This window comes from Phocoena phocoena, chromosome 5, assembly GCF_963924675.1.
Source record: "Phocoena phocoena chromosome 5, mPhoPho1.1, whole genome shotgun sequence".
NCBI lineage: Eukaryota > Metazoa > Chordata > Mammalia > Artiodactyla > Phocoenidae > Phocoena > Phocoena phocoena.
Window position 1 is genome coordinate 124,361,182 of NC_089223.1, and position 15,526 is coordinate 124,376,707.

Below are 15,526 nucleotides of genomic sequence, written 5' to 3' on the forward strand. Positions count from 1 at the left end.
ACTAGAGAAAGAAGAACAAACAAAACCCAAAGTCAGCAGAAGGAAAGAAATCATAAAGATCAGAGCAGAAATAAATGAATTAGAAACAAAGAAAACAATAGCAAAGATCAATAAAACTAAAAGTTGGTTCTTTGAGAAGATAAACAAAATTGATGAACCATTAGCCAGACTCATCAAGAAAAAGAGGGAGAGGACTCAAATCAATAAAATTAGAAATTAAAAAGGAGAAGTTACAACAGGCACCGCAGAAATACAAAGCATCCTAAGAGACTACTACAAGCAACTCTATGCCAATAAAATGGACACCCTAGAAGAAATGGACAAATTTTTAGAAAGGTATAACCTTCAAAGACTGAACCAGGAAGAAAAAGAAATTATGAACAGACGAATCACAAGTAATGAAATTGAAACTGTGACTAAAAATCTTCCAACAAACAAAAGTCCAGGCCCAGATGGCTTCACAGGTAAATTCTACCAAACATTTAGAGAAGAGCTAACACCCATCCTTCTCAAAATCTTCAAAATAATTACAGAGGAAGGAACACTCCCAAACTCATTCTATGAGGCCAGCATCACCCTGATACCAAAACCAGACAAAGATACTACAAAAAAAGAAAATTACAGACCAATATCACTGATGAATATAGATGCAAATCTCCTCAACAAAATACCAGCAAACAGAATCCAACAACACATTAAAAGGACCATACACCATGACCAAATGGGATTTACCCCAGTGATGCAAGGATACTTCAATATATGCAAATCAATCAATGTGATACACCATATTAATAAACTGAAGAAGAAAAACCATATGATATCAATAGATGCAGAAAAATCTTCTGACAAAATTCAACACCCATTTATGATAAAAACTCTCCAGAAAGTGGGCATAGAGGGAACCTACCTTGACATAATAAAGGCCATATAGGACAAACCCATAGCAAATATCATTCTCAATGGTGAAAAACTGAAAGCACTTCCTCTAAGATCAGGAATGAGACAAGGATGTCCACTCTTACCACTATTATTCAACATAAGTTTGGAAGTCCTAGCCATGCCAATCAAAGAAGAAAAAGAAATAAAAGGAATACAAATGGAAAAAGAAGAAGTGAAACTGTCAGTGTTTGCAGATGACACGATACTATACATAGAGGATCCTAAAGATGCCACCAGAAAACTACTATAGCTAATCAATGAATTTGGTAAAGTTGCAGGATACAAAATTAATGCCCAGAAATCTCTTGCATTCCTATACACTAATGATGAAAAATCTGAAAGAGAAATTATTGAAACACTCCCATTTACCATTGCAACAAAAAGAATAAAATACCTAGGAATAAACCTACCTAGGGAGACAAAAGACCTGTATGCAGAAAACTATAAGACACTGAGGAAAGAAATTAAAGATGATACCAACAGATGGAGAGATATACCAGTTCTTGGATTGAAAGAATCTATATTGTGAAAATGACTCTACTACCCAAAGCAATCTACAGATTCAATGCAATCCCTATCAAATTACCAATGGCATTTTTTATGGAACTAGAACAAATCATCTTAAAATTTGTATGGAGACACAAAAGACCCCAAATAGCCAAAGCAGTCTTGAGGGAAAAATACGGAGCTGGAGGAATCAGACTCCGTGTGTTCAGACTATACTACAAAGCTACAGCAATCAAGACAATATGATACTGGCACAAAAACAGAAATATAGATCAATGGAACAGGATAGAAAGCCCAGGATAAACCCACGCACCTATGGTCAACTAATCTATGACAAAGGAGGCAAAGATATACAATAGAAAAAAGACAGTCTCTTCAACAAGTGATGCTGGGAAAACTGGACAGCTACATGTCAAAGAATGAAATTAGAACACTCCCTAACACCATACACAAAAATAAACTCAAAATGGATTTGAGACCTAAATGTAAGACTGGACACTATAAAACTCTTAGAGGAAAACATCGGAAGAACACTCTTTGACATAAATCACAGCAAGATCTTTTTTGATCCATCTCCTAGAGTAATGGAAATAAAAACAAAAATAAACAAATGGGACCTAATGAAACTTCAAAGCTTTTGCATAGCAAAGGAAACCACAAACAAGACGAAAAGACAACCCTCAGAATGGGAGGAAATATTTGAAAACAAATCAACGGACAAAGGATTAATCTCCAAAATATATAAACAGCTCATGCAGCTCAATATTGAAGAAACAAACAACCCAATCCAAAAATAGGCAGAAGACCTAAATAGACATTTCTCCCAAGAAGACATACAGATGGCCAAGAAGCACATGAAAAGCTGCTCAACATCCCTAATTTTTAGAGCAATTCAAATTAAAACTACAATGAGATATCACCTCACACCTGCTAGAATGGGTATCATCAGAATGTCCACAAACATGAAATGCTGGAGAGGGTGTCGAGAAAAGGGAACCCTCTTGCACAGTTGGTGGGAATGTAAATTGATACAGTCACTATGGAGAATAGTATGGAGGTTCCTTTAAAAACTAAAAATAGGATTACCATATGATCCAGCTATCCCACTACTGGGCATATACCCAGAGAAAACCATAATTCAAAAAGACACATGCACTCCAATGTTCATTGCAGCACTATTTACAATAGCCAGGTCATGGAAGCAACCTAAATGCTCATCAACAGATGAATGGATATAGAAGTGGTGGTACATATATACAATGGAATATTACTCCACCATAAAAAGGAATGAAATTGAGTCATTTGTTGAGACGTGGATGGACCTGGAGACTGTCTTACAGAGTGAAGTAAGTCAGAAGGAGAAAAACAAATATCATATATTAATGCATGTATGTTTAATCTAGAAAAATGGTACAGTTGAACCGGTTTGCAGGGCAGAAGTTGAGACACAGATGTAGAGAACTAATGTATGGCCACCAAGGGGGGAAAATCGCAGTGGGGTGGGGATGGTGGCGTGCTGAATTGGGCAATTGGGATTGACATGTATACACTGATGTGTATAAAATTGATAACTAATAAGAACCTGCAGTATAAAAAAACAAAGAAACAAAAAAGAAACAACTAATACTAAACTTTCTATGGGTTATTTGTATTGAAATATGTTAATATAAATGTTTCAGACATTACATGAAATTTCTAAAAATCTTAGATGTTCTGGTATAATGTTATAATTCTAGTTATTATTTTAAAATGTTTATCTCAGAAACAACTAAATTTCCTTGTCAATTGCATTATTATGAACTTTCATCAAATCTTTAACTGTGGTCATCTTTAAGTCTTTTGTCATTTACAGACAGTTCTGGGTGTACTCTGATGCTTTTGCAAAAATGTTCCTATAAAACGGTTTTATCTTCAAGGAATTCATGGAAAAGACTGTGACAAGTACAGGTTTCTGGTAACTGACTATACTGCTGGACTGAATGAATAGCATTTTCAGAACTCTAATGGAAAGCTGATGAATTCATAAAAATGCTAACAAAAGATCAAGATGAAAAAAAATTAATTAAATGGGACTGAGTGAACTGATGAGGATGATTATAATTTTTGTGACTTTCTGTTTGAATAAAAACAAAATCCCACAAGGACTCAGAGGCAAAAACTATACAAATCAATTGTCACTGCAAAGTAAAGGAGCTGTTACAATGGAGGATTACTGGACTGAATGTAAATATTATGACATAGTATAAGTGTGTTTCGTGTTTGGTAATTGCAATCATTGTAGCTTTTGTTGTGGTCATCCATTTACAATGCTTGGTGTCAGTTTATCTCCTGCAAAAATAAAATACAGTGTGTGGGGGCGGGGAAGAAAAGAAAAGGGTTTGGATGAAAATACTCTGTAAAACTTCTCAGATGGACAACATGGTTGAGTGTCAAGATCATATAAAGGGTGTGGCTTTACCACCTAATTATTCCTGATAGATGCCATTAAATCAAGAGAGCTCTTTGGAAATAGAGACACAGTCGTGGAGAACAAACGTATGGATACCAAGGGGGTAAGTGCGGGGGGTGGGATGAACTGGGAGATTGGGATTGACACTATGTATGAAATAGATAACTAATGAGGACCTACTGTATAGCACAGGGAACTCTACTCAGTGCTCTGTGGTGACCTAAATGAGCAGGAAATCCAAAAAAGGGGGATATATGTACACATATAGCTGATTCACTTTGTTGTACAGTATAAACTAACACAATATTGTAAAGCAACTATACTCCAATAAAAATTTTAAAATATATATTAATAATAATAAAGTTACAATAATTGAGGAAAATTCAAATACACATTGCATCAATTTTTGAAATAAATATTTTAGTCTTCACCGAATCCTTTTAAAACATCATTTGTTTTTAAAACATCTGGTAAATGCAGTCAAGTATCCTGTAGATTTTATATAATTACATATATTGGATAAATTGAAATGGGAAAGTTTGGTTCAGTGTGCTATTTTTCCTCTCAAAATGTGACTATAAATTATGGCTATAGTGTAATAATTATCAATTAACATATCAAAGCTTGCCAGCTTGTCTGTCTGTTGTTCAGAATTTCTCATTGCCTGACTTGCTCTCCCTTAATCACAGGTCTGTACACCTTGGATGCACGTTTACCAGTCAGTCCTTGCTGGAGGAGCTCTGATTTAGCTTCAGCTAGTGAGAAGAACGTGAGTAGGATTTTGAAAGTTGAATGGAAGCCAAAGCTCTTACTTACTCATTTTCTGCCCACAGCACAGCTGGCCTTCAGCACACCTGCCTGGATTGTGCAATATCTCAAAATGTAACTGTACCTGCAGGTCATCCAGGCAGACTTATAAGAAGAGATTTGGCCACAGACACATGGAGAGGGAAGACCGTGTCAAAGGAGAAGGAGACGGCCATCTACAATCAAGGATAGAAACCTCAGAAGACACCTACCCTGTCAAAACCTTGATTCTGGACCTATAGCCTTCAGAATGATGAGAAAATAAATTTCTGTCATTTAAGCCATCCAGTGTGTGGCACTTAGTTATGGCAGCCCTAGCAAACGAATTCAGTCTTCAGCTGAATAATACTATTTTGGGTATGAAAATATGTGTGACGATATGATGTTAAACTTCATTCTTAGAAAATTCTCATAAAATTTATCTAAGGATAATTCTATAGGTAGGTAATAAGGAAATATCGTAATATATATGTAAACCCCCCAAGGTCGACTAGTTTGGCAGAAATAACATTCATTTAAATTTAAATTATACAAAATGTATTTTAAGGTCCTATTACATCACTGTAAGTTTGTATGAAGAATATATCCATGTAGACAAGTTTACATATATGTCAATATATGTATAATATAAATTACCATATCAGCATTCATGAAATACAGGGACAAGACATAAACCTACAGTTTAAAATTAGCTAACCACATTAGAGAACTGGAAAAAGGAATGAACAGAAGCCTAATTGAGAGCTCCTCTACAATTGCAAAATTTTAATGTGAAGGGTCATAGCAACCTTTGTTCTTTGTTTCATGATGCAAAAATGTGCAATGCTGTCCTCCAATATATCATTTGGTACTACACTAAGGACAGACTATCAAAAATACAGTGTTCTAACTATGTCTGTTCTTGTAAAGAAAAATCAGAGAACGTGATCTTTGTAAGGTATGGGATTCTATCAGCACTGTGATTTCTGAGATATGAATATATCTTTAAGACAAGACAGATAATCTAGGAAATCCATCAAATAAGAAAGAGTGAAAAATAGCTAAGATTTTGGCACAACTCAAAATCAAAGTATTGCTGCTAGATTTCTTATTCACAAATTATAGTTGGTCTTCCCTTCGTGACTGCAATTTAAATATTATTTTTGGAATAAGTGCTATGTTTTCATGATTCAAAAAGAAAGTATAGAAAGGTATGCCAAGCCTCTCTCCCATCCCTCTACCACCTGACCCTTGTCCCCACCTCCATGGGAAGTTCTGAGTTTCTAGCTCTCTTTCCATAGTTTCTCTATACACAAATGAACAGATATACATACAGAATGCTTAATATACATAAGAGAGCATGTCATAGACTTTTTAAGATAGTTAGTTCTCAGTACATAATAATCTCCCTCTCTCAGTACATAATAATCTCCCATTTTATATATCTAATATATACAATATTTAATCAATGAACTATTTCTGGACATGTGTACTTTCTCTATTATCAATAAAGCTTCAGTGAATAACTTTTTATAACTGTCATTTTTAGAGTAGTTAAGAATATCTGTAGATTAAATTCCAAAAGGTGAAACTGCTGAATATATAAATACATATATCATTTTGTTTTAAACACAATGAACTCCTATAACAGCATAATTGGGTTCAAAAATTCAACTATATAAAATATAGTGTTGTGTTTTTACAAGTTAACAAAAACCAATATTTTTCATTCAGTTAGCAACTATAAACAAAAGCAAAAAAAAAATGTGTTCCCACATAATTGTTTTGTACATGTGGGAAATGGAATAATTACTACAAAAGCATGCACTTATGCTTCAATGTCATAGTCCCACATGACCAACAGACTTTCAATTCCTAACCTCACCCTATTCCTCATGCAGATAATAAGGTCATTTCGTCCACTTCCACTTGAAAACAGAGCCAGTGGGCAACAGCACTATGTTTTATTCCACATAATGTCCTAGATGTTATAGGGGGTAGGTTACTTCATTGTCAAATTGCTGTTTGTTGGGTTGTACAACTTTATTCTTCAATCAGCCACACCTGAGAGTATCTATTTCCCCAGTTTTGCCAACTGAGTTGCAACTACATTTTAACACACTCTTAGTATTGTACCAAAGAGAAGAACAGAGAAGTTGATTAATTTATTTGTACCTAAGTTTTCACGTAAGAGGTCTTCCTAGAGGTACACCATGATTATCCTTTATTTTAGATCGCTGTTGGCCTACATTGCAACTCTCCTCCTTCCCTTTGTAAAGCACTGCTTGATGAAGTAATTTTGTGACCTTATACCTCACCAGACACAAGAATTTTCAAAGAGGACAGCTTATATCTCTGCTCCAAGGCAGTTAATCTTAAAGTCCCTCAAGTCTTAGGTGTTAGTGATGGCAAAGCCCCATATTAGGTCATCCAGACCATCCCTTGGCAAGGCTCATTTCTGCAGTATTTGATGTTTGCTTTTCTATACTTGGTCCAGTCCTATTCACTTACTTCAACATTTTAAAATTTAAAAGGTACCCTAGGGAATCCCAAAATTTTCTTCTCACAGCAAATCAGCAGATTATAAAAACTTGAAAAATGTAAGAACCTTATTTTTCAAAATCTTAAGAGACAAAAATGTTCTGTTTTAAGGAAAGAAGAATGCTTATTCATATTTCTCCTAGAGACTTCAATCTAATATGTTTAATTGGTGAATTTTCTGGTACTCATTGTAATACTTGGTACATGTATTAATTAACATCAGTATTCTGAGAATTACTATGCTTAAAAACCTATCTGAATGGCCCTTTTGATGTCAAATGGAGAAAATGGTCAACAGCTAGATATGAACAATGAGACCACAGCTATTGCACTTAAGGCAGAGCACTGCACTTCCTTAAGAGTGGACACACAATAGCAGTAACACTCTCAGGGATCACAAACCTACCATTAAGTGGAAGTTGTAACAGAATAAGACTGGATAGAAATTGACTTGGAATCCCTGAGAAAGCTGAAAATCCTGACCACCCAGTTTTTACTAATGCCGATATTATACAAAAGGCCCATGTAAATTAAATTGGAATTCAGAGATTCTACATTTATATCTGTAGACTTACAACAATAAAACCTACTTTATTTCTGATTTTAAGTTAATGATCCCACTTAACAATTTAGGACTATATATGTGAAAAAAACATATATAATATCACTTTAAGATTTCGGCTTCTGATAATGGCCGAGTACTGTGCTGCAGACTAATCCTCTGCCAAGAGTAATTAAAAACACTGAAAAATATACTTTACATTTCTTTGGAAGTATCGGACCACTACTAATACAGCAGCAATCTGAAGGGCCATGATTGTAGAAACAAAAGGAAAGCTCAGAGAAGTGAGGCTGACATTTTGGGTAACTCTAAACAGTTTTCGTATGCACTTTGGTAAAAATATATATGCATTTCTCTTGAGTTTATACCTAGGATTAGAATGATGTGTCACAGAGTATTTATATCTTGTCTTTGGTAAAGAGTGCCAAAGTTTTCAAAAATGGTTATATAAATTTACACTCTCACCAGCAATGTAAGAGAGCTCTGTTTGCTCTATGTTCGGCTAACACTTGGCATTTAGAAACTTTTATTTATCAAGAGACACCATTCATAGAGTAAATAAAGTCAAACCAAAGAATGGGAGAAGATAGCTGCAATGCATATATGTGACAAAAGAATCACACCCAAAATATATAAGGAATTCCTACAAATCAATAAGAAAAAAAGATAATAGAAAAGTGTACAAAAGACTAGTCACTTCACAAAATAGACCATCCAAATTGATATTTTACATATTAAAATGTGCTCTATTTTATTACCCATCAGATAAATGCAAATTAAATGCACAAGATACTTTCACACATCTATCAGAATCCTTAATATTAGAAAAATATAAAAATTAACAAGCTTTTATCAAAATGGTGAGTATATTTTCAAAATGGGGATATATACATGAGTATTATATATATATGTGTGTATGTATATATATATATATATTCTTTAATCCAAATATGGGAAATTTGATGGCCAAATATGGGACATTTTTGAGCATCAGAAAGGAATATGGACAATAACACATCATATTTTTTTAAATCCATGAATCCATTAAGTGACAGAAATGGATTTATTTGACAGAATGACTTTAATAAGGATCATCCTGGGGAACAGAACATAATTCCAATGTATCATCTTACATATTACTTAATGAGTTACCTTTAACATTCAAAGAGCTGGTAGGTACTACTTTAACCAAGTAATCATACTGAGCATCACCAAAAAATGGAGTAAACTAAGGTTGATGTGATAGAACAGAGTACAGAGCATCACATATGAAAATTCTTTACAAAACCCTTTAATCTGAATCTAATTATTAGGATACAGTTCATCAAGTCCAAAATATAAGACTTTTTATAAAAAGAAATCTAACTTTTTAAATGACAAGTTCACGAAAGACATAAAAAGGTAGATCACTGTTCCAAAGTAAAGGAAACCAGGGACATGAAAAACAAATACAGTGTATCAACTCTGATTACATTTCAGATAGGACATTCTTGGAAAAGTTGCAGAAACTATAGTATAGACTATATTTTAAACCATTATGACTGAGTCAATAATAAACATTGACTTAATATTTTTGGTTCTACCAATGCTGTAGTTAGTTATGTAGGAGAATGTGCTTGTTCTTAGGATATAGAGGCTGAAATGTTTGGAGAGAAATGTCATGGTACCTGAAAATTAATTTCAAATGGTTTAGCAGAACAAAAGGATAGATAGAGACAGAGATAGAGAGATAGATGGATGTGGATCAGTAAAGAAAGAAAGCAAATGTGGCAAAATGTTAAAAGTAGACAAGCCTGGTTGAAAGATACATTTCATTGTATTATTCTTTCAAATTTTCTGTAGGTTTGAATTTTTTCAAACTAAAAGATGGAGAAGAAATGAGAAAGGAAAAATATTTAGACTAACAGCAACAAAAATCACCTGATAAAATAAATGTTAAAAGAAGTTCTTTGATTAGAAGGAAAATAAATCATATTGGGAAGCACAGAATGAAGAAAGGAATGAGAAAAAACAAAAAAGGTAAATATTTGGTAATTATAATGAATACCACGTAAAACAACAATAGTAATAAGTTGTGGGGTTTGAAATACTAGAGATAATTAAAATACATGAAAAGAAAGACACAAAAGGCAGGAGGTGAAAATGGATTTCAAGTTTTCATTGTCCCAGAAAGTAGTAACATCCTTAATTTATATATGTTAAGGATATTTCTTGTTAAGGTAACCACAGAAAGAGTATCTAGAGACTGCAATGCTAAGCTAAATAAAGGGGAAAGAATGAAATAAAAATAATACTTAATCCAAAAAGAAGGGGAAAAAAAGAGAGAAAAAATTATATAGACCAGATGGGACAAATAGAAAACTAATAATTACATTGTAGGTTTAAACACAAATATTTTAAATGTAAAGAGACCAAGTCGTCCAAATAAAAGTTAAGATTGTCAAACATCAGTGTTAGGAAATCCTATATGGAAAACCAAAGCTTAATTTACAGACTTTTCCCATAGTACTCCGAACACCAAAGAGATAGGATGGTTAGAAGAGAGAGTGATCATGTGTCATTTAATATTTCTTATAATAGATTTTGCAATGACATTTTTACAGTTTTATAACTTTCTGGAATAATCAATATGTCTGCTCACATGTCATAAGTTGTAATGAAAAACAGAATGACAATTTATTTTAATCTTTTTTTGTGAATTTGGAAACTGCACTCATTCCTTTGTAGAAAGTCTGAGGTCTTCAGATAGGAATATAGGGAGATTTTCAAAATATGAGATAAGCAACAGGTTTCATTTGAAATGCTCAATAATTTTCATGCCTTTAGACTAACATTCCAGTTGTATGTAAACAGTACAAAAATGGTAAAGTTTAATAGAATATCCCTTAAAATATATTCTGTTCTTTTAAAATAAGTATCACAGATAATTTACAAAGGGGAATTATATACATAAACATTTTTGACATGGAGAGTTTTATGACTATTAGCTAAGTCACAGTCAATCATCTATATATTTGTCACCAGAAAAAAAATCAAGTATTTTTCATAATAACAAAGTTTCCCCTATTAAAAATGTAATAATATTCCAGAGGGACTGCTTAAAATTACAATGGTATTAGAGAAAATATTAGTAATTTTCACTTTAACATCCAATCTTAGAAAATTCTACCTTGTTAATCCAAGACCAAGAACCCAAAACAAATTTAAAGTAGTAAGTCTTTTTGTTTAGTCAATAATCTTTAACCAAATTTTCCATTTTCCTCCTATTTCCCTTGATTCCCTTGTGGCAATTCAGTATAAGTTTTATGAGCACCACTCATCTAGAAAATTGCTCTTAAAATAGAATAGAAATAATACAATGAAATTGTTATTGACTACAATTCCTATTTTTTGCTGTTACAGATATACATAAAATTAAGTTTTAAAACTATTGTTATAAACTGTGATCTTTGGGCTATATAATGAAAAATTATTTTGTTTATCTTAAGCCTTTCTCTGTTATCCTAAATTTCATGTTATAAAGTACCTCTTTTATTTCAAACCATTTTTCTTAAAAATTTTAAAACTTTCCATTTAAATCACTGCAGATAAGCAGTCATCAGGAATTAAAATACAAATTTTTGGACTTGCTTTCAAATTAGGCAAACTATGACCTACTCAGGTACACACGGGTCTACAATGAGTAGAAGTAAAAATTTTTTCTTATAATAATGATAATAATAATAGTGAGTTTTACATAACACTAGGTAATTTTCAGAATGTTTCTCACTATTTTATTTGGTCCTCACAACACCCTTGTGATTTAGAAGAAAAAAAGAAAAAAGACAATTCTTACCATTTTATAGATAAGGAAATACAGCTCCAAAAAGTTTAAGTAAACCCAGTTGGGTGGTTATTGATAGATTAACTAGAAGTATGGCCAATTTTTTATTATCCAACATATATTATGTACCTCCAATGTCCAAGCCGCCTCTATACATTGTTTGGAAATATTTTTTATAGCCCCTGTGTTTTGCTGTTGCTAAAAGGAGGAGAAAGGAGGGGACTAGAGATTAGATAGGGATGATAAAACTAAGTATTATTAAAGAAAGAATTTCAGAAGAGAAAAAACGCAATTATTTCATCCAAGAATAGCTAGGTCTCCTTGAAGAAATTTTTTTTAAATGGAAATCCAATAAAATTAGAAGGAAGTCCTCTTATGTTTTTGCTACTGTGTCTACTTTGCTGAATTATGAAAAAATATTTGAAAAAACGGAGAGAATTTTGCTACCAATAAAAATATTTTGTAGATAATTATTATTAATGGGGAATACATAACCAAGTATTTTAAGTGGAATATTAGGTTGGGTCTTTGAGGTATATATGAAAATATGAAAAGCTGTTACAATAATTTTACATCAAATAAAAAACAGAGTTAAGAAGCATGCTACATAATGTCAAAGAGCCAGCACTTACAAATGACGTTAGAATCAATTTTCTTACCTTCCATTGCTCCTGCAAAGTTTTCTGATCTCCCCCTTAGAAGTTTCAAGGTGATGCCTAAAAATTCATTTTGCTCTGTTGCAGATAACATACATAAGGAAGTATTTTTTGTGAGTGTATGGACTTGTATCTAAATATTCAACACCTTTATTACTTTTTGACTCGGAAGTTGCTGATTCCAACTTTCCACATCTCACTTTCTTAATTCCTAGCATCCTTCTTTCAATCCCTTAGTCTTTGCCCTTATAAATTGTATTTAGATATGACTTAGTTCCTTCCTTATCACAAACCGGAACTTACGCTCCCTCATTCATTATATTTCATAAGGTTTGTTTCCCAATAAACCTCTACTCTTCTATCACTTCATTTGTACTTCCAAGCCCTAGTTTCCTCCTTTGCTAATTATTTCCAACGTAAAGGGCTCCTATAATGTGATTATTTCAATGAAATATGGAAGTGGTGAAACCAAACTAAAAGGAGCTGAGGGACTATTGCAGAGCTTAGTAGGAGGAACAAATGATTACTGAGCTTAGGAAAGGAAAGATGAAGGAGTAGGGGAAAAACAGGACGGCATACTAAGCATTACCAAAATGTAGCTTCCTTATTTTAGTGCTGTCATAAACTGATATGACAACGTGTCCAACTCAGGGAGTGACTTGGCTAGAGAGAGAAAAATCAGTGTATAGTCAACTGCTGTGAAGAAAGAAAAACGTGAAGAGATGAAAATACTATAGAGAATGTGACCAAACTGGACCAGTTCTAGGCTGAAAGAAATGGTAGCGGAGCACAGGCTCCGGATGCGCAGGCTCAGCGGCCATGGCTTACAGGCCCAGCCGCTCAGCGGCATGTGGGATCCTCCCGGACAGGGGCACAAACCGGTTACCCCTGCATCGGCAGGTGGACTCTCAACCACTGCGCCACAAGGGAAGCCCTAGATCAGATCATTTTTAATGCTCTATTTTCAAGTTCATTTACCTTTGTTTTTTCCATCCTGCTTTTATGACCATCCCTTAAAAATATTTATTTTAGATAAATATTTTTAATGTATTATAATATATAATATTTAATATAATTAGTATTATAGTTTTGTTGTAAATTTTCATTTGGTCTCTTTTCATATTTCTATATCTCTTCTATTTCCTATCTTTTCATTATTTTGACTGTACTTTTTTTCCTCAACAGTTGTAAGCAAACTTATAATACCAGGTTTAAAGTCTTCATCTAACAATTCCAACTCTGGGTGTATCTTGGAGTTGGCCTTTTTGGATTATATTTTCCCTTGATAATGGGGCACATTTTCCTGGTTCTTTGAATGTCTACTAATTTTGGATTGAGTCCTGGACACTATCAATGTTCTATATGGAGAGTGAATTCTGTTATATGTCTCTGAAGAGCATTGATGTTTATATTTTAGTAGGTACATAAGTAAGTTAGTCTCAGATTACAAACTCTTTTCCCCTATGAGTAGCAATTCAAATCTCAGGTCAGGTGTTTTAGCCTATGCTGAAAGCTATATTGAATCATTTCCTTGTATCCATGGTTGTTCAAGAGAGTTGGGCAAAACTTACACACCAAAAATTGGGACGCTCCTTTTCTGATCCTATCCTTCCTGGATTCCACCCTCATTTTCTGATGGTGACTGCCTCACACTTATTCTATGCAAGCCAAAAAGATAGTATGCTCCTATTAGTGGTTTTGACAACCCACGGTACTCTGTGACATAGCCCACCTGCAGTTCAAAGCTCAAAACATGCCATGCTGGTCTCTCCAGCCAAGTTTCAGTCCCCTTCCCTTGTTTCTGTTCACTCTCCAGAGTTTTCAGGAGGCTTTTAAAAAATTTTTTTGTCCAGAATTTATAGTTGTTATCTTCAGAATAATCTGTTAGGACCTTAATCTGCCATAATTAAAATGGAATTATCTCTATATTTTTAAAATCAATCCTTCAGTTAATATTACTTTGAATGCCATTTGCATCTCTTAAGTCAGATAAATAATACAGCTAACAATGCCTTAAGTTTAGAAACACAGGACTTTCATAAAACACACTTTTAAAAACATTTTTGAACTAAGGGTGCAACGGTTAGCTTCTAGTATCTCATTTCTTATATGGTACATTAAATATAAAAATAGATCAGGAACTGAAACTACTGATAGTTTGTCAGACAATTCTATCTGAAAAACAAAACAAAAATCACTGAAAAGAAGTTTGGAATACATTTCTACATTAAAATACTGTTTTTCATACAAGATATTTCATTCCCTAACATAATAACATAAATAGATAGGTATAGGTATATAAATCTTAGATATAGATAGTCCTTTTAATTCTAATTCACTGATAGTCTTTCAGCATCCTTAATATAGTGTTTCAGTCTCATGATAATCTCAGAAAACAATTCAGGAAATTTGTAATATTTCTAATTATCTCTGTGAAATTACTCCCAATTACATTCCATGTGGGTCAATGAAGTTACGCCAAGAAAATATTACTGAGTCTACTGATGTATTCAGTCTTATTATTCAGTCTTATTCAGTCTTATTGTTAAAATGGATTGTCACCAGGAGCCAAGTTCAGTTTTGGAAGAGCCAGTTAATGGATTATATAATATAATGATAGTTGAGAGAATCATTCTGATGTAGTGGTAACATAAAAAAGGACATGCTTCATAAACAGAAAAATTCAAATGCATGGATAAAAATAAGGATGGGAATAATACTAAAAATAGCAGCTAATTTATTTCAGTGTTTTTAGGCACTATCAGGTCATCATAGCAACTCTGATAATCTCTTACCAGAAGGCTAACTACCCTCTCACATTTACTGAATTTTTCTTTACTTGGTTTCTCTATCTCATGACCCTAGGCATTACCAAGGTTCTCATTGGTTGTGACTTTGTTTTTCTATTATTACTAGATTCACATAAGCTATATAAATTTCCAGATATCTATCAAAGAGTTATATAATTACTGATACCAATGAGATAACTGTGCCTAAGCATTGTGTCTATATTACACATCATTCTAGATTTATATCTAAAGTTGGGGTATAAGCAGATGTCATGCTAATAAATGATATTTAATCAGGTTAAGTTTCTGTTTTAAACACAGGGTTTTTGTCCAAAAGAAAAAGTAAGAGTGTAAGGAGGGATACACATAGTAAGAAAGAGAGGAAAAAGTCAAACAGGAATTATCCAGTTTAGATAGAAAACAAGAAATAATGGAAACTTCATAAATTAGAGTACCAGATCTAGGGTTTTACAT